Raw genomic sequence first — 27727 nt, forward strand, 5'->3', positions numbered from 1 at the left:
CTAACTTACCCGGGAAGTAGTAGTAGTAATAGTAGTAGTAGTAGTAGTAGTAGTAGTAGTAGTAGAACCTGACATTGAACACGCATACAGGAGGTTGAACATTTCTTCCTCAATACAGAGGAGCAATAGAGTTGGAACACCCAACTCAAAAGGACATATTCTTTTGATTCATTATTTAAGAGCAATATTATATTTTTCATACATCTAGTATTGCTGTGAATGTTGTTCATGTTAACTCATGGTGAAAGGCAATGAAATTGTTGACTGTTGGCCCAACACTTACTCCATTCGTGAGTCATCTTTTCAAAGTGTATTCTCCTATAGGACTTAGAGAGATGTAAGCGTATCATCTATCAGGTTAGGACCAGACGTGCTGCAATTGAATTTGGACCTCCTTCCCCTGGTGATGAGTTTATGTAAATGTGTGTTCCATCTGCATAATTATGGTGAATTGTATCTTTGGGGTTTTCTTTAATCTGAGTGGCAGCATGTAGATGTTAAACAGAAGAGATCCCAGAATAGAGTCTTGGAGAACTCCACGTCACTTGTCCTCTTAGGTGTTTATTTATAGACATAATCCCACAAACCAGTTTTACACTGGGCCAGAAAGTTGATGATTCCATTTATATTAAACTGTGCTTCAGGCCAATCTTCATATATTGACATGATATATGTGTTTGTTCCGTTACATTTCACTTTATCACGACAAGTCAATTTCCATTTCCCCTCAAAGTCGACCTCACTCCTTTCTCCACATCTGTCCACCAAAGCCAGACCACCAGTGTTTTCACCTGGAAAAAAGTCCATGCAGTGAATCAGCAAGAAATATGTAAACGGAAATGACTTATTCAGCCTAAAATACAGTCAAGCATCTGCTGATAGAATAACAACAGTTCACTGGGTGAGACGGTATCCACGAGCTGCCTCTTCCTCACCACAGGTCACTTCAGACGAGAGATTTCTCATGCTGGCTTCTTCACACACATGGCAAACCTGCAGAACCACGCCCAGTATATTCATTCTGCTATGAGTCTCAGTCATTTTATTTGCCGCAGCATGTTGTTGTGCGTGTATGGATTTGGTTACATTTTAAAGCTCACTGTCTTTTTTCGTCCTACTAACCCTCACCTTGTGTGTGCTGCCTCTGTAAGGCTGTCAATCGACCTTTTGTGTGTTCAACAGCAATGACTTATTTTGCAAACTGGCATTAGAAAGGGAAAGTTCTGTATTAGCGCTGTCACATGTGAGAGCCAAAACCACAAAGAATCTGGATCATCTGGTTGCCTTCTCTAATTATGACACACATATTAACTACATCAGATTAATTATTGTGTCTGATAAACAGGAGAAAACTGGTATGAAATAAATTACAGAGACAAGAATTCAGGATCATCAGTCCAGTTCAAAGGGCGTTTTCGAAGACGATAATAAGAGCATCTTTTTTGCATTCCTATTTGAGTCCATTTCAACTGGTTTACACCGTTTCCAGCTATAGTGACGTTGCATCCTGTGTGAGTTGTCCAATTGGTTTATATGGGCATTGTTTTAGCTAAAACCGTGGCGCTGCTTTGGGATTTTGGTATTGGAATATGGTATTGGTATTATAGATGGATAGTATCTCATATGATTTGTTTTCAGCTCCAGATGCCCAATTTTACTCTATCGATTGCCATTTCAACTTCGTTATGAGTAACACTCTTATTTTGATCGTCATTTACACAATATTCCTTTTTTAAATATCTTGCTTTTTGTTAAGCATATGCCTTACACCTTTCATCAAAGTGTAAAGTCTCACTGGAGAAGAGACCTTTGAAGTCTCTCCTCTTCATTCCCCAGACTAAAGGGAGAGCATAGAGGAGGCCAGAGAGGAGAAGGATGGATGTCAGTGAGTGGATGGTGACTCCTTGTGTAACACCTCCATCTACTGTCAGAAAGCAGGAACAGCTGCAGAGGAACACTTGGCTTTGTTTGTTGTTAGTGTGTATGTGTTGTAGCACCCTTATGCGAAATTTGAAAAAGTGTGTAAGTTGTAAGTTGTGTGCCACTGACACTTTTAATTGATCATTAAAAGTGTGATTTTTGGTGGATTGTATTCTCCCGGCTTGCTCCTGTGATGTCCTGAGTGAGCCCTGCTGGTTTACTCAGTAGCTTGTAGCAATTAGCTACTATCAATTAGCGACCACCAGGCCCAGTCATTACCAGCAACCGGTCATGGCACATGGAGGGCTGTGCGACAAAGAAATACCTTCCCAGACTATCACTGACCCACCGCCAAACCGGTCATGCTGGAGGATGTTGCAGCAGCAGAACGTTCACCGCGGCATCACGTCGGTCACATGTGCTCAGGGTGAACCTGCTCTCATCCGTGAAGAGCACAGGGCGCAAATGGTGAATCTGCCAATCTCTGTGATCTCTAGCAAATGCCAATTGCATTGCACGCCACCCTAATGGAGTCGATTTCAGACCGTTTGAGTTGGAACTTGAACATCAGTGGCCTGCTGGAGGTAATTTTGTAGGGCTCTGGCAGTGCTCCTTCTGTTCCTCCGTGCACAAAGGAGCAGATATCGGTCCTGCTGTTGGGTTGTGTCCTTTTTCGGCCCCCTTCACGTCTCCTGGTGTACTGGCCTGTCTCCTGGAATCTCTTCCATGCTCTTGACACTGTGCTGGGGGACACATTGATGTGCCATCCTGGATGAATTGCACTAACTAGGCAACTTCTGTGGGTTGGAGAAACCGCCTCATGCTACCTCTAGTGGTGCAAACACTGCCAAAATTCAAAAAAGAGCAGGCCACAACTTGTCCACGTAGTATTTTGGAGTTGTTACATTGTGTATTTGATGAGTTTGATGAGGGAAACCAAGAAATCCCATTAGCCTCCGTAGCGTAGCTCTGAGCAGCTAAAAATAGTTTACACAGACAAATAAAGGTAATGAACCTACTGCTGTGACTATAGGGATTATGGCAATGACAATTTGCCAAAATGTTGAACTATGCCTTTAATTGTGGCTCTGGCCTGAGGCTCAAAGTTCACCAGGGCAACTTGAAGTGGTTGCCATGACGATAGAGGAACCCCAGGCTGAGGCAGACAGAAACATGCAGAAAAACAGCAATTTTATGCTACTGCACTGGTCTCACATTTGGGCACATTCTGACAAAAGGGTAGCACCTATCAGAAAAAAAACAGACCATCATCGCTGTAAGGCTTTCTTGAACGATTTGATATGATTTTGGTGTTTCTGCAGTAAATATTTTGGAGACAGTTGCAAGTTTAAAACAGGGGTCCTCTCTCTGCTTCTCTCAGAAAATTTTGTATTGGAGTCAATGAGGAAAAAGACAGACGTGGCTGCAGTTAGAGCCTGCTAATTCAAATTTTGTAAATCTCACAGATTTTTTGAGCACATTGTGAGAAACAGTTTGTCTACAAATTTGGAAAAAATCATGTGTGTAGAGTGTAAATTGTGGCCGGGAGGAGTTTGGAAAGAGAAAAAATCTGAAATTTTTTGGGGTTCTCTCCCACTCTGACCGATGATGTCACACACTCTAACACTCTAACACCCATTATAATTTCATAATTTCTCCCGAAACGATCATGGTCATTGAAAATTGATTGATCAAAAACTATATGACCTATTGAAACGTGGATTAATACACCAATACACAAGACCTGTGTCTACTGTTTAAAGTTTAAATGGAGTTTCGTGAAAGTATGCCTGAGCAGAAGACGTTTGAAAAACTACAATGATTGCTCTTTTTTTTCCCGCCCGTCCCATTCACTTCAATGCAAAATTTTACGTATATGAATTTCCTCTGGGGAAATTTAAAAATGCACATAGGTGCGCCATAGTCTCGTCAATGTCTGTGAAACACTGAAGGAGAAGGACATGAAAATAACTCCTGGAGCGACGAGTTGTCGACTTGGAGCAATATTCAAGAATGGACGATTTGATAATAAGTGGACTAGTGACAAAACATCAAGCCTATGCTCGAGTGGCAGGTGGGGGAAGAGGGGAAGAAGCCCAACCGAGGGAGCTAGAGTCATTGGAACAACAAGTGCTCCAATTCTTTGAAAGCCATAGTATGGGCTCAGTTCTGGCCTGTAGTGACGGACTGTCGTGGTACTTTTTCTGCAGTGCTTTGCCTTTGTTACCAACAATCTCCTTTATGATTAATGGGACAGCTCATAGTGTTTTTTTGACAAGGAGGAAATTAAAGGACAGAAACCAGAAGCTTGATAAATCCTGAGTAAGGTTGTAACTATTTTTTTGTTGTCTGAGTCTTCCTGATGCCTGAACGGAAGCTGCTTCATATGGCTGAGGCAGAACAGGATCAAGTATAGAGTAGTACACAACTTTTGCTCTGGTGGAGGCCTTAAAACTGGATCTGCCAATGGAATGTACAATTGTGGCGGGAAACTTAGTGATTTCATAAAAACTCAAGAACCGACATAATGAATACACCTGACATTTTTCGATTAAGCATTCAATAACATAACCTTGAGGTTTTAAGTAGATGTGGACGTCATCTGCAGGTGGGACTCTCTCAAGTGGCCTAGCCTAAGGTCTGATATGTTATCACCAGATTTGCACAATTTCAGTTTCACAATCCACAACATCCACACAGCATTGAGTGACTGCGAATGGGAAACCGAAACAACGCTCGATGACCACTGGAACAATATGCTACCTACATGATTAATATGGAGAGGACCTGACAGGACCAAGTGATGACTAATAGATTATCTTATACGAAACACTATCAGTAGCCACCTACACTGAATGCTAATTTCGAAATCTCTAGATAAGACATAAACGTGGACAAACAGGTACAAAAAAAAAAAATGTCACAAGGACTTTCATATGAAGCTCATTTCATAAAACGTTCTATTCTGGTGATAATTGTTGTTTAATCTTGATGTGATAAAGTTCAACAATTTTGTCAGACAGTGATTTCAGGATTCATGGATCTCGTCAACAATGAAATTCTGAAGTATTGATCATGAACTATGCTTTTAAACTGAGTGTCTATTTTTGGATACATTTTTTGTTTTTCTATGAAATGATGGTGTATCAGCTGGGATCGGCTCCAGCCCCCCCCCGTGACCCTAAATACAGGATAAGCGGTAGAAAATGGATGGATGGATGATGGTGTATTGTAAGGCCAACAATACTACTACTACTAGCCTACTACTACTAATAATAATAATAATAATAAAAAAACTAATTTCATATGACTAAATCATATAGGCCTAATAATGGGTCCCGCTCATCACAGAATGACGTCAGCCACACACCAGTCAATAACGCGGGGCAGGATTGGAGCTCAGAACGCCAGCAGACCCGATCGAGACGTCTTTCTTTCTCGTCCTCGAAACTTCATCATCTAGCGCAGTGATTTTCAACCAGTGTGCCGCGGCACACTAGTGTGCCGTGGGAAATTTTCTAATATCACTTAACGGTTAACCCATTTACTCCTAAAGCGCCTGCTGAAAACGCCTGCTAAAATCCTATGCTATTCTAGGAAAAAGAACCTCATGGCCTGAGGGTTTTCAGAGAAAATTGTAAGAATTGTCCAAAATGCTGCGCCACGCAGCAGCCGGCAGAAGTGCTAATGTTGCGCTACGCAGCTCCCGGTAGGAGGGGCATGTTGCGCGACGCAGCATCCGGCGCGAAAAATTAACCATTGTCGGGTGTCTGTGGTGTAATAAAGAGTCGCAGATAATGTAATACTCTTCTAAGTTCAGTGGGTGGCAGCAGAGGGCTTTAAATGCCTGTAAAGACAATAGTTAGTGCGGCGCGACACCTGACAGTGACAGTTTGGGATCAAAGCAAGACGAGCAAGTGACAGCGACGAAGAAAAAAAAAGTGATGGAGAAGTTTTTGAGAAGGGAAAATGCAAATGCCGAACAGGGCCCTGGACAAAATTCTGACCCAGATGAAGGCCCAAGTATGAGTGGTCGACAAAAGAAAAAAGACAAGACGGTGAGCTCGAGGCAATACAGCGAAAGCTATCTTTCATTTGGATTTACTTTCACCGGGGATGCAACGGCACAGAGTCCGCTGTGCTTGGTGTGTGGTGAGAAGCTATCCAATAGCGCCATGGTGCCAAGCAAGCTTAAACGCCATCTCCAAACGAAACACCCTTCCGTTCAAAACAAGCCGATGGACTATTTTGTACGCTTACGTACAAACAATGAGAAACAGGCAACTCTTTTGAGAAAAACCACAAAGGTAAATGAGAGAGCCCTCAAAGCTAGCTACCTTGTTGCTGAACTCGTAGCTAAAACAAAAAAGTCCCACACTGTGGCAGAAACATTAATACTGCCAGCTTGTAAAGCCATTGTGAATGAGATGCTCGGCCCTGACGCGGCCAAAGAGATAGCTAAAGTGCCTCTCTCAGATAACACAATTGCGAGACGTATTGATGACATGTCTGCGGACATCGAAACTGTTGTTTTGGAAAAGATGCGCATCAGTAAGAAATTTGCCTTGCAACTTGATGAGTCGACGGATATTAGTGGACATTGTCAGCTCTTGGCCAACGTGCGTTTTGTGGATGGAGAAGCCATTAGAGAAAACTTCCTATTTTGCAAGGCACTGCCAGAAAAATCAACAGGAGAGGAAATATTTCGGGTCACGTCGGAATATCTTGACAAAAGCGAGCTTACGTGGGAAAACTGCACAGGTGTCTGCACTGATGGAGCCGCAGCCATGGTCGGGCGCATCAAAGGCTTCGTAAGTAGGGTCAAAGAAAGAAACCCAGATGTTACTGTTACGCACTGTTTTTTGCACCGTGAGGCCCTCGTTGCAAAGACCTTACCAGCAGATCTAGCTCCTGTGTTGGATGATGTTGTGCGCATAGTGAACTTTGTGAAGACGCGACCTTTGAAATCTCGCTTATTTGCGTCTTTGTGTGAGGAAATGGGGGCGGAACATAAAGTCTTATTGCTCCACACGGAGGTCCGGTGGCTGTCGCGCGGCAAAGTGCTGGCCCGTGTGTATGAGCTGCGAGAGGAACTGAAAGTGTTTCTGACAGACGAGAGGTCCGATTTCTCAAAGCCGCTTTCAAGTGATGAGTGGTGTGCAAAGCTGGCATACCTGGCTGATATATTTCATCATCTGAATGAACTGAACACACGGATGCAAGGCCGAAATGAAAACCTGCTTACAAGCACTGATAAAATGAACGGATTCCGTTTAAAGGTGCAGCTCTGGCAACAACATGTGCAGCGTGGCAACCTTGAGATGTTCCCACTCACCGTGAAACTGCATGATGGCAACACTGCTGCAATGTGCGAGGTGATTGGCAAACATTTGAAAACTCTGGAGGAGAAGTTGTCATTTTATTTCTCTTCAGCCTTCACAGAATGCCTTGACTGGGTTAGGGACCCATACAGCTCAGCATCTGTTGCTGGAAAGGACATGACTTTAAAGGAGCAAGAGGAACTCATTGAACTGAAACAAGATCGCGGTTTAAAGCTAAACTTTGCTGATCTTCCTTTGGACAGTTTTTGGTTGTCTGTTGCCAAGGAGTTCCCCCTTCTGGCCAACAAAGCTATTTTGACATTGCTCCCGTTTTCAACCACATATCTGTGTGAGCTGAGCTTCTCAAGCTTGACTGCGATAAAAACTAAAAACAGAGAGAGATTGAGAGCTGTTGAGGAAGAGCTTCGTGTGTGTCCTTCTACCATTCCTGCCAGGATATCCATTTTGTGTTCATCGAAACAGGCCCAGGTTTCACACTAAGTGAGAAGTATGGCAGAAGTGCGGCTCCGGAACATGGCGCCACGCCGCGGGGGGGATTCTGGGAATTGGGGTTGTCAGTTGACAAAAGGGGTTTTGTTAAGTTATTCTGTTGTTAGGGCTAAGTGGGGTTAATGGGTTCGGGATGTTATATGGTTGTGTGTGTGTTCTATTAACATGTTCATTTTCATTGTTGTTGACACCGTCACTGAGAGTGACGTGTCCGTTGGTCAGGTGTGCCGTGTTTCTGTCATGTGGTATGTGCGTTAAATAAAGGCAGCTCTCGTTGTCGTGCGGTGTATGGGGCACGAGAGTTGCGTCACTGCGTAATCTGGGCTCCCGTCTCGTCCTTCCTGTACTGCTCGCCAGGCCCACAATAAATTTAAAAACTATATTATTAACTATATGTATTATATGTACTGTGTTAGAGTGTCATTTTGTCTCATTTTGGTTGGTGGTGTGCCCCAGGATTTTGTAAATGTAAAAAGTGTGCCGCGGCTCAAAAAAGGTTGAAAATCACTGATCTAGCGAGCGAACAGAGTCGTCAGTCACTTGTAAAGTAAGTATAGAGGTGACCCGTGGTGATACGTACGATACGTTGATATTATTACTGTTATCTCTCTGAGCACATTTGTCAAAAGTATCACCAGCAAAAACTGCTCAAAATAAGTATTTATCCTGATCCTGATTTTACATCCTATAAAAGTGTCTCAACGTCAGCTTCTTGTCCATTTTGTCACAGGTTGCACGTTGCACCAGACAGTCATTCTTCAGAAGTTCAGTCAGAGCAGCATCCAACATGTCTGCAGACAAAATGAATGTTTGTGAAGAAGTAGAATTATATATGTATATGCAGGAGAGTATGGACTATGGAGAACAGTTTTCTTCTGTCTTTGCTGACCTCATCAAATGGTGGGACGGGCCCAGTCCTCCGACAGCAGCTCCTTCTCCTCCTCCTGTCCCCATTGGGACACAAGTCACTGTCCAGCCTCAGCTGAGCGGTATATATGATGTGTGCACCCCCCTGGGAGCGGCTCCGCACAGCGTTGAGCAGCCAAGTGTCCTGTTCAATACAGCAGGTCCACATAGACAGGCACCGGTAAGATACTCAGTAGAGGTTAGGGACAGTTAGCAGAAGAGTTGCATTAAAAAAAGATGAGCATTTTGTGGTTTTGGACTCATTGCATCTCTCCTTGTTTTATATAAGGCTAATGTTAAATTAATAAATAAAATAAAATACAATCCAATACAACCGTCAGGATGTCTAACCAGCTGCTCTGTGTGTGTTTGTCTCCAGCTGAACCTTCCAGTGGTGCATCTGCCTGAAGATGTGTCAAAGAACCTCTGTGTGTAGAAATGGAAACGTGCTGTATGGCTACATTCCTCCTACCTCTGCAGCACCTCCTCCTCCGTCACAAACTTCCTCATCAAAGTAAGTCCACTTTGGTCAAAATGTACCACATCCACCTTATAGTGAACTTCTTGCAGCTGTTGTTTGATTGCAGGTCTTATTTGTCCACCAAGATGATTTGCATTCATATTGTTATCAGACTTTCTTTAATGGCACAACACAGAAAAGGATGTCTTGTATTATTCTTGCTCATTTTAATGTTCTCTCACTAAAGTCGTGCTCCTCCTACATACATCCACCTCCTACATAAGTGTGACGGAGCCCTCCACCTCCAACATATGTGTGACGAGCCCTCCTCCAACATACGCGTGTCGGAGCCCTCCTCAACATTAGGATCCGGAGAAGTATCCCTCTCTTGGCTAAAGAGAGTTCTTTCAATGCATTAATCATGTATAAATCAAATGGGAAGGACTCGTTTAAATATGCCAGTAACTTAACAATGGGTGCACAGCCTAGTATGAGCGGGCACTGGGGAGCACACAGACACACCGAGCTCACTCGCTACCTGTGGTTGTTGTGTGAGGGCTTTGTACACTTTGTGTATGTCGTGTTAGCAAGGTAGCCTGTTAGCAACTCAAAATGTATTACCAAGTTAAAATTAAACAGCCAGAGTCATCAATATATAACACTGGACCGGACTAGAGCTGTTCCGATTCCAATACTGGCATCAGATATGCCTCCCATACTGCTGAAAATGTCCGTCTGTTTACCAGTTAGCTACGTTAGCTCCGTTAGCTCTGTTGACTCCGTTAGTGCGGAACTAATGGAGTCGAACTGGAGCTCATTTATTAAACAAAATAAGCAGTCCTACAAATATATACTGTATACTGTGCATGTATGTCTTTGATGTTCAAGTTTAGCGACTCATTTTTGCAATTTATTATGTCATGACGCTCTGTCAGTGATGCGGTTTGGACCAGAGTGTAAAGTGTAGGAGATGAAAAATGAAACCATGTATCTAATTCTAAATCTAAATCTAATCACAGTTTATACCACCAGTATGTATGACAACACATACTATACATACTATGAGACCTGAATCTGTGGAGCAACTACTTGATGAGCTACGGGAAAAACTTGAACTAGAAGGTGATTTCTCTGTACAATATGAGGATCCATACTTTGAGAATGCACTCTCCAACTTAATGTACATGGTAGAGTTGCCTGCAGAAAAGGCTGTCTTGCACATTGTTTAGAATGGTGGTGATGAATCACAAACACCAAGTCAAGCGTCTATCTCTTCTCTTGATACAGCCAGTATCAGTTCGCCTAACTCTTCCCACAGCACATCTTACATTATTCAGACCATTTTGCGAAGTGCCTTAGAGTGGCCTTCTCCTTTTCAAGTTCCTTTATTTGCATGTTGAGTTAAAACTGCGCAAGGTATATGAGACATTTTTTTTTTTTAAACGGGGAAAAGGTCCGAGTCTAACAAGAGATGGAAATTCCAGACAAGCTGGCACAAGAAATGTTTGCTCTGAAAGCTTACCCTGATAAAAGTCAAATTCAATCAGTTGCTTCTGAACTTATCTGCAAACATCCATGCCTCAAGGAGCCTGGTAGTGGAACAGGATATGATGGCTGGACAACAAGCATCAAGTACAAGCTTGGGAATTACCGAGCAAAGCTCTGACAGGCTGGTTGTCAAGAGGTGAGTGTAAACTGGAGAAGATGGCGGTCTGAAGATTCTGATGAAGGTGGCTTTTCCTTGAAAAAACCAAAGCGAGGCGAAGTCAATCATTTGCCTGAGCATCCAGAAAACTTTGATGATGACACTCTAGAAGATGAAAGATGTGTTCTGGTGGATGAAACCAAAAATAAGTGGAAAGACATGTAACTTATCAGTCAGGAGATGGAACTCACATTTTCCCTCAGGAGAAAGGAGATGATTGAGGTGCAGCCCATGGTCACGGAAATCCAGGAGAGATGGCCTGCCCTGTTTCTTAAAGTGATGATTCGGAGTAAAATGCACCCGAGGTAATTTCCATCATGACATCCAGCCAAATACCCCTTCGGAAGTATTTTTAGCAAATGGTCAGCATTGGTCAAGATAGCCGCTATCAGCCGAATGGCTTAGTACTAGCGCTATGGTACAGAGGGTATATCTCGTAAATTACCCCACTAATAATGCATGGAATGTTACCAAACTTCTGCAGTAGTACACATAGGGTCTGTACTCACAAAACGAGGCATTTGAAAGTTTGTAAGTACACCAGGAGTTTATTTAAAAGAACACTTGCCTGATAGCTTCTATCCTCGGCTGCTATGCTTTCACGCGAGAGCATGAAAAAGTTTCGCTAAATGTTTATAAATGCTTGTATTATCAGGTCAACACTTGTCAACACTTGTTGACCTGATAATACAAGCATTTATAAAAATGTGTTGACCTGATAATACGAGCATTTATAAAAACTCAGCGAAACTTTTTCATACTCTCGCGTGAAACTCGCGTCACGCTAACGGCTGGGTAAACACGGAAGTGGCGTCTACGCTGCGGTAGCATAGCAGCCGAGGATAGAAGCTATCAGGCAAGTGTTCTTTTAAATAAACTCCTGGTGTACTTACAAACTTTCAAATGCCTTGTTTTGTGAGTACAGACCCTATGTGTACTACTGCAGAAGTTTGGTAACATTCCATGCATTATTAGTGGGGTAATTTACGAGATATACCCACTGTACCATAGCGCCAGTACTAAGCCATTCGGCTGATAGTGGCTATCTTGACCAATGTTGACCATCGCTAAAAATGCTTCCGAGGGGGTATTTGGCTGGATGTCATGGTGGAAATTACCTAGGGTGCATTTCACTCCGAACCATCACTTTAATAAAAAGGTAATTAAAAGTGTGTGTGAAAAAGCTAACGATTTGATATCACAAAACTATTGCTTGGTTTGGTTGCATTTATGTGTGCTGTTTTTTGTGTGCGTCTTCTTGTTGTTGTTTCTTTCATGCTCCACATATTTGCAGTGAGTTCTACTGTGTAACTACCAAGGACCTGTTAGGGACATTTAGAGCAGCCCCAAACACCTATTGTCCTTGACTACTCAAACTCTATCGTGCCAGGAAAGGGGCCTTAGGACAAGACATGGAGAGCGTCTTGGGTGTTCTTGATGAACAGGTGAATTCATGTAATAAACATAATTTATTTTTGATTATGGTTCAGGGTTACCTGAGCCAGCCCTTATGAAAAGCTCATAGAGGAAGGTTTTGAGCCGGTTCTGAAAAGTGGAGAGAGTGTCTTCGGCCCAGGGTGAGAGCTGGTTCCAAAAGAGAGGGGAGGGGCTTATTAGAGTTAGGCTTGAACCCAATTATTGATTACACTTTAGTGGTTGAGGTGTCTTTAGCTTATTTAATAAAAGCTTAACAGAGTGATGTTGAATCATTTTATTAACATGTAATTGTTCTATGTAATTGTAACAGAACCTGATTTAAGTGTGAACTTTGATTTTCATATTTGGGGATTTTTATTATATATTTTCTTTATTATAAGACAGGTTAAACTAGTGTCAAATAAATCTTAGCTGCAATGTTTTTAACCAAATGTCGGATGTCTTTCCTTTGTCCAATTTCCAGACATCTGACATCACAATGCATCGAAGCAGGGCATGTCTAGAAGGTCTACGTTTTTTTCTCCATGACACTTCAGAGAAGCTTTTCCTGAAATTCCTGGCGAGTACAGAATGTCTGTTTTTGGTCAGTGCACATTAATTATCATGCTACAGCACATGTACAAATGAATAGCAATCAGGATCACAGGCAAAAAAACTGTATAGAACATTAACTGTAAACTACAGGTTTACACAAGACTGTCTCCGTGTTCGTGGATGCTTCAAACTGTTAACAGCATTGCTGTGGTGCTGGAGGAGACTATTGTGCTCAAAGACATTCCAGACCTTCCCACTGCCTTTGCTTACCTGTTTGGCCTACTTTATACATTCAACATAGAGTTCCCAAGACATTCTAGATGTTTGAAAGAGTGCAGCACATCTTTATGGAGCTTACTGTTGTTCACACCGTGTGCGGAGCCTGAAAACAAAGCTCTTGCCGTAAGAAGCCTGATGACAACAAGGCCTCACTCTTAGCCACAAGCCCGCCCTTTTATTTACATTACATTTGATTTTTTTTGTTATTTTTTATGTTGGCTGGCTTTTGGGCCTGTTTTGAAAGCAAAGGACTCATCCCTGTCAGGGTTATTTTCCTACAGTTCTAGAAAGATGTTTTTTTTTTCTTTTTCCAGAAAATAACTTTTTTTTTCACACGATTAAAAATGTTAACATTAGGGTGGAAAAGCAATCATCTGAAGCTAAAACTGCCATGCATAAGTAATGTCTCACGTCTAGTGTTGCTAAGCTCAGGATTGTTATTACAGTGCTTTTGAACTGTGTTGTAGTTTAGACTGTTTTAATTTGTCTTCAAACCAGGATGTTTTTAGGATCAGTCTGCTTTTTTTTTTGTTTGTGTGCAGTGTAATTGCACCTGGGGCCTGTACTACGGAGCAGGATTTGGCCTTAGCGAGGTAACTTCAGGGTTAACTCTGGGTTTTCCGTCCTACGACGCTGGTTCACTTCTTACCGGGGTAGATCGCCATAGTAGATCAATGTGGAGGAAAAACACAGCCTACTGACCAATCAGCTCTCTTGGTTCGCAGTGTGTGCGAGCAGAAGGCATTACTTCTAGCTCTCTTAATGTATCCAAGGCTGTGCCACAGGGATCGGTTCTAGGACCTTTATTATTTACTATTTACATCAATTGTCTGGATTGTAAAGCCCCAAACACAAATTTTCACTTTTATGCCGATGACACTGTGATATATTGCTCTGCGTCTACCCCAAATCAGGCTCTCTGTAAGCTCCAAATTGCTTTCAACACTGTGCAACGTAACCTGTATGATTTAAAACTTGTTTTAAATGCTGAAAAGACAAAGCTCATGCTGGTCACAAAAGCTAAATCAAAGCCCTCTGACCTTCCTCCTATCACCACTTTCCAGGGCTCTGTCATTGAATCTGTGTCTCAATATAAATATCTGGGAATTATAATTGATGAGGCTCTCTCTTTTAAACCTCATATCCAGCAGCTTTTGAAAAAACTAAAGATAAAACTAGGTTTTTACTTTAGAAACAAATCTTGTTTTTCTTTTGAAGCCAAAAAAAGACTTGTTGCTGCAACCTTTTTGTCTGTGTTGGATTATGGTGATGTTTTATATATGAATGCATCTTCAAAATGCCTACAGTCTTTGGACACGGTCTATCACGGAGCACTGAGATTTGTTACTAATTTTAAAACCCTCACGCACCACTGCTCTTTGTATGCTCGAGTTGGATGGTTTGCCCTGTCCACCCGCAGACTCCATCATTGGCATATCTTAATTTATAAAACTATCCTCGGTGTTCTTCCAACATACCTGCAGAAGTATGTCATTCAGAAAAGCACAGGAAAGTACCAGCTCTGCTCTGAGGACTTGTTTTTACTGATGTGCCTAGAGTTCATACTGAACTGGGAAAAAGGGCATTTAGTTATGCTGCTCCTTTTTCATGGAACCAGCTGCAAAATGCGCTGAAACTTAAGGAGCTGGTTTCTATGAACATGTTTAAGGCATTACTTAATGATGTTGAAGCTGGCTCTTCTGTCTGTACATGCTTTGTTTGATGATGTTTTAACTGTGGCTCTATTTGTATGTTCTCTGTTGTTTTTAAATGATTGTCTGTTACCAAATCTGTGCTGCTGCCTGTCTTGGCCAGGACTCTTTTGAAAAAGAGATTTTTAATCTCAATAAGATGTTTTCCTGGTTAAATAAAGGTTAAATAAAAAAATAAAAGATAAAAAAAAAAGAAGCTTGTGGATCGTGAGAGGGTCTCTTAGTGTTCAGAGACCAGCAAAACCCTTTTTCTTTCCCTGACGATGTTTATATTAGATACAGATTCTCATCGGAGGGCATGACTTATCTGTGTCAGCGTACAGCCTACTGACCTTTGAATTATGTTTTTATATTTATTTTTATTTGCTCCCAATCCGTTTTACACCCCCGGGATTCCAGCTGAAAGAATGAGGCTGATATTGTCATACACCACGTTATAAGAATACATTAAAGCAACACATTCATTTGTTTAAAGTTATTTTTTCTGCTTTTTATTGCGGGAGGACATCGTGAGAGTTAAAGGGATGAGAGAAAGCGACGACATGATTTAAAAGACGGCCGCAGGGTGGATTCGAACACGGGACCGCTGCAGAGAGCCTCGGTACATGGGGCGGTAGTTCTACCACTGAACTATCAGCGCAGTTAATGCATTTATTTAATCAGTCAGATTTAGTAGTTCCCTCATGATGGGCAGTCATATTATACTACTATTAATACGACTTCCGCATTCACATAGTCGGTGAGTTTTTGCCAACTGTCCTTCCTGCATTTGGCAGATGAAACTGTTGCTTTTTGCCTGTATTATATCTTTAACTTCTTCATATTTCTGTAAGATTATGGTTTGCTCCTCATACGTGAAATACGCCGCTCCACTGCCGTGGACTGATCCATGTTTGTGATTGGTCAAACAGCAAACGCCGCCTCTTTCATGTTCACACGCTCATAGCTCGACAGAGAAACAAGCTGTAGTCTACGATTTGAAAGATTTGTCAAAATTCAAAATTCCGCTGCATTTACACTCATAATGTTTCATCATTCATGGCCGTAATAAACACTATTACTGTGTCCCAATTCAGGGGCTGCAGCCTTCGGAGGACTACGTGGTCTACGGAGGCAACGCGTCAACCGTGGGTAAATGGGACGGTCTAACCTACGGAACATTTCCTGATTGCGACACGACGTCATCACTTCTGCCGGCCATGCCTGGGAAAAACACCGGTCACAACTAAAAATACAACTGACAGATGACATATAGAAAACACAACTGACAGATGACACAGACAATACAACTGACAGACCACAATGATGGAGCCAGAGATTTTGCTTTTGTTTTTTTTATGTATTTTTTGTTGGAGGAAGAGGAGAGGCGGCTGCGGCGACACCGGCGGCTTGTTAATCTCCGGCTGGGAGAGAGCCGTGGGGAGGTAACGTTAAAGCTGTTATTTTAACCCATATTAATGTTTATACATAGCTAGCACAGTGGTAATTAATATTCCCATTAATAAACGATACCATTAAGTGACAAGCCATATTAATTATAGATTGACATGGTTAATGTAATTTAAAGCTCTAGTCTACAATTTGAAAGGTTTGAAAAAAGCACCCCCCCCCCCCCACACACACACACACACACACAGACACCCCTCCCCTCTGTGCTCCTCCAAGCTCTGTCGTTCTCCCCTCGCAGCCTCCCACCTCCCTCTAATTTTATAAAAATAGTTCAGCGAAATGTGTTTCTGAAAACATTAGAAATAAGCTATGCAGTTGCTGAATCTGTCTTTATTTTAGATCGACAACGGTCAGTTTAAAAGATTATCGAGAGCTTGCGGGCGGCGGCACCGTCTCTCGAAGCTCGCTGCTCCGCGACGGCATTACACGGCTTCTTACATAGACAATGAATGGGAACATTCCCTCCGCTTATGAACTCAGGCAGGACACCGTTTAGTTTCCCGGTGTCTTCCGGGACTTCCACAACATGTACAAAGCAGTAATAGTGTTTATTATGGCCAATTAATTGGCCACAATAAACACTCCCTAACACTCCCTTTCAAATCGTAGACCAGAGATTAATTTATTTTCAATATGGACTTTTGTGAAGTCGTCTGAGCCTTACGTCATAATTTTTAATTAGTCACGGTAATGCCGTATACCGGGGTAAAATAGGGAGGAGGTTTGACGGTATCAAAATTTGGATACCGCCCAACTCTAATACACCATGTAAATAAAAAACTACGCTATTGTGGGTGCGTTCGTAAACCGTCTCCGAGAGCGCCAGAGTGCACTCGGAAATTCACAAAGTACGCTCTGGCGCTCCCAGTGCCCATTACGAACGCACTTTTTTTCACATGACGCTCTCAGCGCGAAAAAACAGAAGAGAAGGCTTGGTGAACGGTCATGGGGAAGTGCAAGTTTGCGGAGTCCTGGCTTGACATGCCGGACTTCAAAGAATGGCTGCAGCCAGTGGAGGGGAATACTAAGGAGGCATATTGTACACTGTGCAAGAAGAGGATTAACATCGTGTCTATGGGAATTAAGGCATTAAGGTCCCACATGTGTTGTGCTAGCCACAAAGCCGCTGCTAGCCGCCGAGAGCGGCAGCTCTCCATTGCTGCTTTCTGTGCACTACCACAACCTAGTGCCGTCACACTACCACCGGCAGCCGCACCTGAACCTAACTTTACGGCTACGACCTCAGGCCATCAGGGTGGCGCTGGGCGGCACAGCAACGCTGTGTGCGGAGGTGTTGTGGTGTCTCCACACAGCGGAGAAACACCACTCGCTTAACAGTAACGAAAACTTGGCTGACGTTTTCAGGGCCATGTTTCCCGATTCAGACATAGCCAAGACTTTTGCTTGTGGTAAGGACAAATCTGGTTACATTATACGACTTGGCTTAGCACCATACTTCAAGCAGGAGCTCATCAACACAATCAACAAGGCTGGGCAGTTCGTCATAATGTTTGATGAGCCGCTCAACAAATCTACAAAAAAGAAACATGTCATGACTGTCCTGATTGTTGTTTTTTGAGAGTGGAGCAATGTTTTTTTTTTTGTTTTTTTTTTTTAATTAACTTTGCCCTTGAGTCCCAGCCTATTTTGAATTCTGTTGTAACATGGTGGTCTTAGTGGTCTGTAGTCTTTATCACAAACTAAAACTGTTAAGTTAAAAGTGTCACTGATGTAAATGTTGCATATTGAAGTGGCGGTGAGGTATTAAAAAATACTGGGATGGTCTTGAAAAAGTCTTAAAAAGGTATTGAAATTAGCTTCAGGATTCCTGTATATACCCTGTGTAAAAAAAAATATGTATTTGTAATTGTAAAATGATCTTGTCTAATATAGTAACTTACAAGGAAAAAAATATTCATAGTAGTCATGTTACACTTTGTCCAGTTAGTGGATTCACTACGACTACATCAGTTTGCTAACTTTTGTGATGGTTCAGAGTAAAATGCACCCTAGGTCTTTTCCACCATGACATCCAGCCAAATACCCCCTCAGCAGCATTTTTAGCGATGGTCAACATTCGTCAAGATAGGGCTATCAGCCGAATGGCTTAGTACTAAGCACGAACGGTACATCTTGTATATCTTGTAAATTTCCCTACTAATAATGCATGGAATGGTATCAAACTTCTGCAGTAGTACACATAGGACCTGTACTCACAAAACAAGGCATTTGAAAGTTTGTAAGTACACCAGGAGTTTATTTAAAAGAACACTCGCCTGATAGCTTCTGTCCTCTGCTGCTAACGCTACCGCTGCTTAGACACCACTTCCGTGTGTACCCAGCTTTTTCCGTGACGCGAGTTTCACGCGAGAGTATGAAAAAGTTTTGCTGGGTTAGGGTCATTTTCATAAATGCTTGTATTATCAGGTCAACACATTTTTATAAATGCTTGTATTATCAGGTCAACAAGTGTTGCATTTGAGAGGTAACTTATCTGAAACAAAAATAATTAGTTAAGACTGCTGAATTTTAGGTGTTTAAGTATCTCAAAGGTAATTTATAAGTTATCTCAACAAAAGATAATTTGTTCTTAAATGTATGTAGTTTTCTTCAAAACTTGAGTTTTAGTTGAACTCAAAACGCAAAAATCTATTGCAGCCAGTTACCTAGAATTTTTGAGTTTTCATAGTCCTTTATTTTTTACTAGCAGTAGGAGGAGCAGCAGTAGGAGCAGTGTGGCACACCTAAGACTGTGTGAGCACATTGATTTGAGTTATTTAATAAAGATTCGGCAGGAAATTCAAATATAAATCATTTGAATTGTTAAATGTATTTTTTTTTTGTATTTTCATTTATATTTAATGAGGGGACAGGTTACAGGATGATCAGAGCAGAGTATAATGTGTGACAGTGGGGCGGAACGTTTGTGTCACTCCAGTTGTTGTGGGGACCGTAAATAATGCGTGTCCTCATTTGCTGTCGTACCTGCTTTCCTTAACAGGTCGGTAAACTGTATTAAACCTGTAAAATATGCACTGTTGAAGTTGAATGTGTTTATGTGGATATTTGGTATTTTGTTTGAGTGTTAAAATTGTTAACAGGTGTACGTCTGAGAAAGTTAGCGAGACATCTCCCTATGCTAATAACATGGAGACGCCATGTTGCGCACACGTGTGCATTGATAATTGGGACCAAGTTAGCGGGAACGGTTTCAAAATGCTCCGGTACACGGTGAAAGTTAAGTCCGAACGCTGTTTATAAAAATGTGCACTTTATTAAGATGACATTGTAATAAGCGCACAACGTAATAAGTTACTGGTTGTTAATATGTCTTATTGTGTGTGTGTGAGGATAATATGACATGTAGCATTAGCATTCTTGATGAGTCATTCCATAACCTGTATTTAGTACAGATGCTGTGGTGAGGATTTTGGCGTATTAAAGGGTGTAACAGTTCACGCCCTTATTTAATTAGACGCTCGCTGCCACAATGCACAAATAAGGTTTCGGGAGGATCGGTTGCGCAATGTTGCGAAAATTATGGCTGCAGTACCGACTAATGAAAACCAACGGAAGGCCTGGCCTCCCTATCAGTGACAGGAATGGAAAGAAATATTGCACTTACAAATGATGAAACCACCATATGCATTGAATCACTTTATATTCAGTTGACACTGGTTGCGCGTGAAGGCAGGCGCACTGACACGTAATATTCTTTTTTTTTAACGGCGAAAGCTGACTCGTTAACAATCAATTGAAAGACACTCAACACACGCTCAACCCTTGCAAACCCAGCGTCCATACACCCCAACCCTCAACCACAAAATCAAACCTTCCAAAAACGGTGTCCTGAGTCCAAGCCTGGTCCGTGTACTTTGCGGCCAATGGATTTTCGTTTTGAAATGAGAAAACCAAAATCGGGAAACGAGCTGTTTCCCGATTACCATATAGAGATAGGAAAACAAAAATTCGGAAAATGACCCATTTTCCGAATTTTGTTTTGATAATAGAAAACGGAAAACGGTAAAACGACCAGTTATCTGATTTTCTTTGATGTGCTTAAACATGGACATGGGGAATTGAAATACTGCGTGGAAATCTTCTTTCTCAATTTTGCGAAGATTTTGTTTTGTGACCCGGAAGTTGCTCTCACAAGCTTAACCGAAGCATGGAATGGAAATGGAGAGCTTCATATTGTTTCGCGGACCCAAACGGCTGACTATGAAGCAAGAGGACATGTCGGCAGACAAAATTTGCAGGATTTTTCAGGTGATGTTACTTTTCAACTTATAATTGACACTTTTATCCATTGCAAAAAAAATGCTCACACAGCATTTTTCACAGCGTTAAAATCTAACTGCCAGGGCTCGCAAATATCTAGCCACTCCTTCATCCACGATGCCGTGTGAAAGACGTTGTTGTCACTTGTCAGTCACAGGACACATGGTGCTAAAGAAGCCGTCAGCTTTACTGTCAGGGAATGTGAACAAGGTAGTTTGCCACACCAGCTGGCGAAAGGAAGACTAGATTGTGTCATGGTGTGGTCAATGGTTGTTTGACAATAAAGATACATTTTCAACCATCCACTAAAACAATGGCTAAGAAGCCCAAATCATTTCTGTTTGATTTGAAAAGATAAGAAACATTTGAATTCAACCAAACAATAGCTAAAAAGCCCGAATTCTTTTTGGGATGATGATATATTAATGTTCCATATGGAAAAGCAAAGAGAACTGCTAAAGACTTGGCGCTCTGAGATTCTTCTGAACAAACTTCTGAGGAGTGCGTTACAAATAAAATTAATTATTATTACCGGTATAATTATTATTAAAGAACTGCTGAGTTGCAGCACCATTGTTTTAGTTTTTCATTAATGAAAAAAGAAAACATGTTAAATGTATATATCCGTCTTTTGTCATGATTAATATAGGCCTACAGAGAAAATCGGTAATATGTGATAAATCATGATTAATCCACAGATTAATCCAGACTTTTTTTGTTGATCATTTCACAGCCCTAATATATATATGAATTGTTTTAAGTATGTTGACCTGTGATGTATATTTGTTATGGAAACACGGGATTAGCATAGTATTTGTACTGTTTAATTACAATGTTTTTTAATCCTTTATGGTATTTTTCATTTAATTCTATTAAACAGGTCAGTTGCAGCAGTCTTTATATCACGGACGACTCCAACACGGCAATATTTCCAGAGCCAGCAGGCCATTTTTCAATAATTAATCTAACTAATCGCAGTCATTATGAGGTCCACGGCGATGCAGAGCACCTTCCACCCGCTGCTGGTGCTCCTGCTTTTGGATTCATGCGCCGACCCTCACTGGCTTCTGCTTCTGCCACATCTTTTTCTGCGTCTGGTTTTTCCACTGAAACACCACCACCACCACCACGAGCTGGAACTCCACGAGCTAGTGGAGCTAGCTTGTTCCAGGGAAGATCATTCCAAAGGTTACTTGTTAAATATGTAACTGATCTCTGCTGCTAAAATCTCGTCCTATAATATATAAATATCATTTTAGGCCCATAGGTGTGATTTTAAGACGGTCTGATTTATCCCCAGGTCAATCCATCTGGCAGAAATTGTTAATGAGAAACTCAGTCCTTCCAGGACAGTAGTTGTGCGCTTTTTGGAAGCTGAGGCCTGCGTTGAACGAATTTCGGCCAAAGTTCAAGATGCCGTGGGCTCTGATGAGCCTATTACCTTGACGGACACCCAAGGAAACGAAATAATGGACTCTGAGGGCACAAGAAGTAAGTTGTATGATCAGAAACTTGCTTCTCATTTGTGGTTTCTAATAAACCTTAATGTTTTTTAAAGGAGTCATTGATTGCAAAAAACAAATTAACCTTGTCACAGTTGATTAACGACAGTTCAGTGGGTAAAATGTACATACAATGAACCCTTAAAGTCCATTGACACTTCTTTCATATGCAAATCTCATAATTAAAAACCAGTAGGTATGTAAAGCAGGATTTGCTAAGAAGATGTAGCTGGAAAGGTGCTGTTCTGACCCTTTGTTCATTACAACCGCAAGCTGTAGTATTATGTTGTTGCTAACGTATCCTCCCTGTTTCTATTATCGGTAGATGTGATGGCTTAGTTTATTGGCAATGTGGCTAACGTTATTTCATGTCCCTGACTGTGTTTCATTCAAATAAATAACACGTGTTTGTTTACAGCCCAACCAATGTTACATACCCTATTCGGAGACCGTAAGGAACCGTGTGAAATACCCCCAAAAAGTCAATGACCCCTTTTAAAAACAGAAGTGAAGTTAATGTTTTCTGACTTCTTAGGTTCCCAGTTCTGGAAACAGAACTCAAGAAAAATATATGCTGTGCCTGAAAGTGACTTTGTGGAGTTTCAGAATGGGAGAAGAGCTAAAACAAGGTAATACAACATTTGATCTGTAGGCAAATTCATATATGAACTAAAACTTCCTGAAGGAAATACCAGTGTAATGCAAAAGTTAAGAAAGGAAAAAGAAAAGAAAGTAGAGTGGAAGAATAATTATTATTTGAACTTAATTTGGTCTGCTTTTTTGAGTGATCATGAATGAAGTCATTATGATTCAACAATGTCTCATAGGTTGACGCTTTTACAGAGTAAAATAAAGATTTATAAAATATTCAGAAAGATATTCAAACATTTGTTCATATGCACCATTTGAAAAAAATCTTTAATCCTTCCTTTTCTGTTCATACATTTAAGTCGAAGGGATGGAGATTCAAGCCTGCAGGAGGTCCTTGGACGTGTTGACCAGCTGAAGCAAGCCGCCGGGAGTCTCCAAGAGGTCACTGATTCAATCAACCAGCTGTCTCAGCTGGCCAAGTCTCAAAAGGAGGAGATCATGGCAAATGTTGGTTTGCAGCCCTTAAAGGAAGCCTTTGCATGTCTTGTGTGTAAAGGTACGTGTAAGATATGTAACAGTAGGTCATTCTACAGTACAAAACATAGCCACCTGCCACCCTCAAGCACTGCGCTGACCAGCTGTCACGGGTGTTCATCGCCATCTTCAACATTCACTCGGCGATAAAACACACTTCTGATTGCTTACAGTGAATTTCCTTCTATATTGCAACTAACAATTAAATGTTATTTTCTGCATCAATTTATAATGTATATTTCTTTAACCTTGCAGCTGTAATGGCAGATCCCATGTTCGCCACATGCTGTGAATCGATAATTGGATGTCGTACCTGTGTGGAGCTGTGGTTAGTCACATCAGACCACTGCTTGAAATGCAGGGCAGGAGACTTTGAAAATAAAATACATGAAGTGAAGGGTCTCTCTGCTGCCTTGTCACTTTTCAAGGAGAGAATAATTGAATAGATTTGATAGACAATTGTTTGTTATGTTTACATTACTGGAACTACCTCAGTTTGTTTGTTGGATGTTATTATGGGTACATGACCAGAAAGATGTTGTTTGTTGTAATGTTTATATTGTGTGACCGTTTAAAAAAAAAAGAAAAAAAGACAACTTCCACTTTGTCACTGTTGTAATAAAATGTTATTTTTCTTCATTGAACATTGCAGGTCACTGTGTAACAGGTCGCACATGTCTTGAGGTGATATCAATCAGAGACCTCACTGCATTTTTAAAAGGGCCATAGTTATGGTTAACCACATTTTGGTAGAGGGATAGCAAATCAAAGAGAGAACCAAACTCAGTTTCAGTCCATTGTTGGGCTTCTTCAGAGGGGAAAGGATCACTTCCAAAAATGGATTCTCTTTTCAAGGCTGATCCCATTTCCTGCTGATACAGGTCAGCTGCAACTGCACCGACTGGCAGAAGGTCCTCAGAAAGTTTTGCAGGACACCCTTCTTTAGCCAGTTCGTTTGGTATTCCCCTTCCTGCAAGACAGTAAAGTGAGTAGTGAGATTAAAGGGGTTACACTTGTGGGGAGGTAATCATTTTGCCAATGATGTTTTGACTTGTTATTTTAGTTGTCTTTCACAGCATATTGGAGTTGACAATAATGACTAAGCTTCATTCAGATGGGGGTCATTCCTACAAAATTCACCCAATGTAAATGCTCTAAAATTAAAGATGAATGTCTGTGCTTTGAGCATGTATTCATTTACATTCAACTCCAAACCTGTAAGTCATCTAAAATAGCAAGAACATGGTCAACGTCCAAAAAACTTGATTCTAACTAATAACATGTTTTACTAATTGAATCTGCCCCTCTGCAGTAAGTACTGGATTTGCAGTGTTGCAATTTGAGCTACACATTTGTGAATCCATTTCAGATTGAACTCTACAATAGAACATCAAAATTAATTTACACTGCTTTATTAGCAAGTTATGCCTGTAATACAGCCAGTAAAATGAAATTAATCATACCTGGGATCCTGTGTGCATTCCATGCCTGTACGACATTTGTGATGCCAATCCTAGCCAGCTGGCATGTCAGGTTCGACACACAATACCTGGATGTGTTGTCCTCCATGTCCAGTTCCTCCTGGTCCACCAGCTGTACCAGAGCTGTCTTCAAAGGGTAGTTGACTCGAGCATTCACCTCCGACCACATTCTCTCTATCACATGGTTCTGTGCAGGTTATAAGGATAGTGTCAGTCTGCCTGCCCTCATTAGAAATAAGCCTCAATGGCGAGAAACCAGGATTCATTTTTAACAACACATTTATTTTACCCTTGTAGAAGGTGTCTGAAGGTAGGGCTGCCTTTGAGTATTGTGTCGATGTTCTGCCAGTTTTTCCTGGATGAATAAAGCCAGATAGAATTCTTTCCCACAGTCAACTCTGACCTGGTCCCATAGTCCATAGGAAAGAACAGCAGGCCTGAAGATAAATCACAGACAAACATAAAATATACATAAACAGCATCAGTCTCTTAGCCATGGCCAGCTAAAGTGACAATTACATTTTTTGGTCAAAATTGGAATGATATCAATAATAGTAAAACTGGAAAATGAACTAAGAAACTGGAAGAGGGAAAAAGTTTAGTTTTTTCCAAATTAATTATTTCCATATTACAAATCTAGGTTTTAACCTTTTTTAATGTACTTGTTCAAGTTTGGGTCCTCCTAAGGAGACAACTTTGGGTTCCACCTTACAAAGTCTGTGAAGTTAATTTACCGGTATACTTCCTCATAAATCACGATGTTGTTCTTTATTGGCATGGTGGAGTGACCAACCACCTTCTTGCTGAAACCATCGATGGCCATAACATGAGTCACTCCAAACATAACAAGCTTCTCATTCTGATCTACATGCAGCTTGTGACCCATGTATTCTGCATTGTAGGGTATGGGGTTCAGATTCCGGGCACCCTAAAATATAAGAATTACATTATAATAAAAACTCAATAATCTTTCATTCGTATGATTAGAATCTCAACACGTATGTTCTATTGAAATGTAGAAAACACAATGCTATTTGACCTTACCTGCTGTCTTGCAATGTGGTAGGGTTGATGAATACTTCTCAACACATTGCCCACTCTGCCTTCAGAAGCTTTAACCCCTTTTGCGGATAGATATCCAGTCATCATTTTTCGACCAAAAGACGATCCAGTCTGGGGGGTGGGGTAGGTATGATGTTTAGCATACATAATATATATACAAAACAATTGGGTTCTATCAAGTTATTAAGCTGTTTCTGATTGGACGAGAGACGTTCCATGAGTTGGAATATCCCAGGACATCCCAACTCGGACTTTCACAGCTAATAAATCACTCTGCGATGAAACACTCTAAAGCGCGTTGATGATAACTGTTAGTTCTTGTAATTCCAAACCAAGACGTTGACTGGAACTATTTTTTGTTGCGGAGAAACAATGGTGAAATTAACATTTTTTAAATCAATAACTTCGTGTTGAAATGTTAATTGGTTGAATATAAAATTGTTTTATAAAAGCAATATAGTCCTCGTGCGACGGGTAGGTAAGGGATATTGTTACCTGCTGTTACCTACGGCCGAACACCACCCGTGGGAATATCCCTTACCTACCCCACTCGCAGCCTACTATATTGCTTAAATATATATATTTAATTATAAATAATAAATCATCTTAGTTTAAATGTAAATTTTATACTAAATGTTACATTTGATAATAATGTGATTAAGACGTGCATTTTTTAAAAATACAGAAATATTTTCTGTTGATTAACAACCAACGTGTTTATGAATTAAATCCATAAATTGCATTAGCACCAGTCAGATGCCCGACTTTGCATATAACTGTGGTCAGCTTTTTATGTAAGAGTAGCATTCCTTTGTATGTTTAACAAAAGCGGTAATCGTGAAAGGTGGATGATAAAAAAAAAAACCTACCTCGAGAATACCTTCAGCGACTTCAACTTCAAGTTGACTATCAGGGCAGAAGTCCCTGACAAGCCCCTGCTCAGCACACCACCTCCGCACATTCCTCTCGGAAAACCCCCGTGTAGTTCCAAACTGGGTGCATAACGCAGTGGCGATATCCCCACAGGACATTCCATTATTTCGGTGTTCTGAAATAAAACCTGCATATTCGTGCAATGCCATTTTGAGGTGCGTCTCAAGGATGTCTGGCTCCAAATTAAATACACTGCCAACTACTGATAGCTTGGCTCCAAATTAAATACACCGCCAACTACTGATAGCTTGGCTCCAAATTAAATACACCGCCAACTACTGATAGCTTGGCTCCAAATTAAATACACCGCCAACTACTGATAGCTTCCGGGTCACAACACAAAAATCTTCGCAAAATTGAGAAAGAAGATTTCCACGCAGTATTTTAATTCCCCATGTCCATGTTTAAGCACATCAAAGAAAATCAGATAACTGGTCGTTTTACCGTTTTCCGTTTTCTATTATCAAAACAAAATTCGGAAAATGGGTCATTTTCGGAATTTTGTTTTCCTATCTCTATATGGTAATCGGGAAACAGCTCGTTTCCCGATTTTGGTTTTCTCATTTCAAAACGAAAATCCATTGGCCGCAAAGTACACGGACCAAGCCTGAACTACCGACAAAAGAACAAAAAAAAAAAAAAGGGAAATGTTTGCCTCACAGTCTGAAGAGACGCCGCTGCGGGTATCCTGTTACGCGGCGCAATCCCTCCATGAACGCACGCCAGAAGAAATGTCCTTGTCCTGCATCACCCCCATGATCCCCCAAAAAAGCTAATCCACAAAAACAGTTAAATTCCGACAGGGTCACGGTATTTTTCCAGCAGTCGGGCCTCAGTCGTGCGCAGGTTCCCAATACCGGATTTCGGTCAAGCATTTCCGCCCCCGGGGCGAGCGCTCGCCCCATCCCCATATATAGACAATGGCATAGAAGTCCGGCCCTATCCACCAACGCGCATTCCACACACTTGGCCGACCATCAAATTGACATAAATGGCATAATATTCAATGAGCAAAATAACACATATTTATCATACATACATATGCATCATACCCTCATTTATCCCAGCCAGAAAAAGGTGACTTGATGGCAATCTTTACAAGGGGCCAAA

The 27727-nt window shown here is 41.3% G+C and overlaps 2 long non-coding RNA genes across 2 annotated transcripts; both read right to left on the reverse strand.

Annotated features, from left to right (window-relative positions):
- Nucleotides 1-23799: 23799 nt before the first annotated feature.
- LOC311021236 lies at nucleotides 23800-25135 on the reverse strand. The gene is made up of 3 exons (XR_014597996.1): nucleotides 24912-25135; nucleotides 24691-24809; nucleotides 23800-24111 (listed from the first exon to the last, which is right to left on the reverse strand). It is a non-coding gene; the product is annotated as an uncharacterized lncRNA (long non-coding RNA).
- A 157-nt stretch (nucleotides 25136-25292) lies between these two features.
- LOC311021243 lies at nucleotides 25293-26816 on the reverse strand. The gene is made up of 3 exons (XR_014597997.1): nucleotides 26554-26816; nucleotides 25667-25795; nucleotides 25293-25550 (listed from the first exon to the last, which is right to left on the reverse strand). It is a non-coding gene; the product is annotated as an uncharacterized lncRNA (long non-coding RNA).
- Nucleotides 26817-27727: the final 911 nt, after the last annotated feature.

The sequence above is a fragment of the Eutrigla gurnardus genome (assembly GCF_963514095.1).
Source record: "Eutrigla gurnardus genome assembly, chromosome: 2".
NCBI classification, from domain to species: domain Eukaryota; kingdom Metazoa; phylum Chordata; class Actinopteri; order Perciformes; family Triglidae; genus Eutrigla; species Eutrigla gurnardus.